This window comes from Penaeus chinensis, chromosome 22, assembly GCF_019202785.1.
Source record: "Penaeus chinensis breed Huanghai No. 1 chromosome 22, ASM1920278v2, whole genome shotgun sequence".
In the NCBI taxonomy this organism is placed as follows: domain Eukaryota; kingdom Metazoa; phylum Arthropoda; class Malacostraca; order Decapoda; family Penaeidae; genus Penaeus; species Penaeus chinensis.
Window position 1 is genome coordinate 8,441,945 of NC_061840.1, and position 2,500 is coordinate 8,444,444.

Sequence of the window (2,500 nt, forward strand, 5' to 3'; positions counted from 1 at the left end):
AGAGAAGGGAAGGGAAGGGAAGAGAAGGGAAGGGAAGAGAAGGGAAGGAAATGGAAGGAAAGGAAAGGGAAGGGAAGGGAAGGGAAGGGAAGGAAGGGAAGGAAGAGAAGGGAAGGAAAGGGAAGGGAAGGGAAGGAAAGGGGAGAGGAGAGAAGAGAAGAGAAGAGAAGGGAAGGGAAGAGAAGAGAAGGGAAGGGAAGAGAAGAGAAGGGAAGGAAAGGGGAGAGAAGAGAAGAGAAGGAAAGGGAAGGGAAGAGAAGGGAAGAGAAGGGATGGGAAGGGAAGGGAAGAGAAGGGAAGGGAAGAGAAGGGAAGGGAAGGGAAGAGAAGGGAAGGGAAGAGAAGGGAAGGAAGGGAAGGAAGGGAAGGAAGGGAAGGAAGAGAAGGGAAGGGAAGAGAAGAGGAGAGAAGGGAAGGGAAGGGAAGGGAAGAGAAGGGAAGGGAAGAGAAGGGAAGGGAAGAGAAGGGAAGGAAATGGAAGGAAAGGAAAGGGAAGGGAAGGGAAGGGAAGAGAAGGGAAGAGAAGGGAATAGAAGGGAAGAGAAGGGAAGGGAAGAGAAGGGAAGAGAATGAAGGGAAGGGAAGGGAAGAGAAGGGAAGAGAATGAAGGGAAGGGAAGGGAAGAGAATGAAGGGAAGGGAAGAGAAGGGGCGAGAAGATATGAGAAGGGAAGGGAAGGGAAGGGAAGGGAAGGGAAGGGAAGTGAAGGGAAGGAAAGGGAAGAGAAGGTAAGAGAAGGTAAGAGAAGGAAAGGAAAGGGAAGGGAAGGGAAGGGAAGGCAAGGAAAGGCAAGATAGGGGAATAGAAGGGAAGGGAAGGGAAGGGAAGGGAAGGGAAGGGAAGGAAAGGGGAGAGAAGGGAAGAGAAGGGAAGGGAAGAGAAGAGAAGAGAAGGGAAGGGAAGGGAAGGAAAGGGGAGAGAAGGGAAGAGAAGGGAAGGGAAGAGAAGAGAAGAGAAGAGAAGGGAAGGGAAGGGAAGGGAAGGAAAGGGGAGAGGAGAGAAGAGAAGAGAAGAGAAGGGAAGGGAAGAGAAGAGAAGGGAAGGGAAGAGAAGAGACAGGAAGGGAAGAGAAGGGGAGAGAAGAGAAGAGAAGAGAAGAGAAGGGAAGGGAAGGGAAGAGAAGGGAAGAGAAGGGATGGGAAGGGAAGGGAAGAGAAGGGAAGGGAAGAGAAGGGAAGGGAAGAGAAGGGAAGGGAAGAGAAGGGAAGGGATGGGAAGGGAAGGGAAGAGAAGAGAAGGGAAGGGAAGAGAAGGGAAGGGAAGAGAAGGGAAGGGAAGGGAAGAGAAGAGAAGGGAAGGGAAGGGAAGAGAAGGGAAGGGAAGAGAAGAGAAGGGAAGGGAAGAGAAGGGAAGGGAAGAGAAGAGAAGGGAAGGGAAGGGAAGGGAAGGGAAGAGAAGGGAAGGGAAGGGAAGAGAAGGGAAGGGAAGAGAAGGGAAGGGAAGGAAAGGGAAGGAAAGGGAAGAGAAAAGAAGCGAGAAGAGAAGCGAGAAGAGAAGCGAGAAGAGAAGAGAGAAGAGAGAGAAGAGAGGAAAGAGTAGAGAGAAAAGAGAAGAGAGAAAAGAGAAGAGAAGAGAAGAGAGAAGGGAAGGCATTGGGATATATATTGGGATATATAATATATATAATATATATAATATATATTATATATAATATATATATATTATATATATAATATATATATAATATATATTATATATAATATATATATATTATATATATAATATATATATAATATATAAAATATATAATATATAATATACATAATATATAATATATAATATATTATACATAATATATTATATATAATATATATAATATTTACATAATATATATAATATTAACATAATATTTACATAATATATATAATATATATATAATATATATTGTATATATATTATATATATATAATATATATAATATATATATATATATAATATATATAACATTATATATATATTATATATATAATATATATTATATATTATATATATAATATATAATATATAAAATGGTACAAAAACCCGCAATGTAAAACTAGATATATTGAAAGCGAGACCACAGTTTCAGAATCCACCTGGATTTCATCCACAGTATCAACACAGTAGTGTTTTCACCATTCATAATATTATATATATATATATAATGTAACATATATATACATATGTATATATATAATATATAATATATATATAATATATATATAATATATATATATAATGGAATATATATAAATATATATAAATATATATATATATTTATATATATATATTTATATATATTCCATTATATATATATATATATATATATACATATATATAAAATGGAATATATAAATATATATATCATATATATATATAATGTAATATGTATATATATATTACATATATATATATATAATGTAATATGTATATATATATTACATATATATATATATATAACATGTAATATATATATAATATATATAATGCAATATGTGTATATTTATATATATATATATAT

At 35.9% G+C, this 2,500-nt stretch overlaps 1 protein-coding gene across 5 annotated transcripts in view; it reads right to left on the reverse strand.

Moving 5' to 3' along the window:
• LOC125037149 (chromosome transmission fidelity protein 18 homolog) overlaps positions 1-2,500 on the reverse strand; it is a 52,339-nt gene that overhangs the window by 1,493 nt on the left and 48,346 nt on the right. The gene's annotated exons all lie outside the window — the stretch shown is intronic.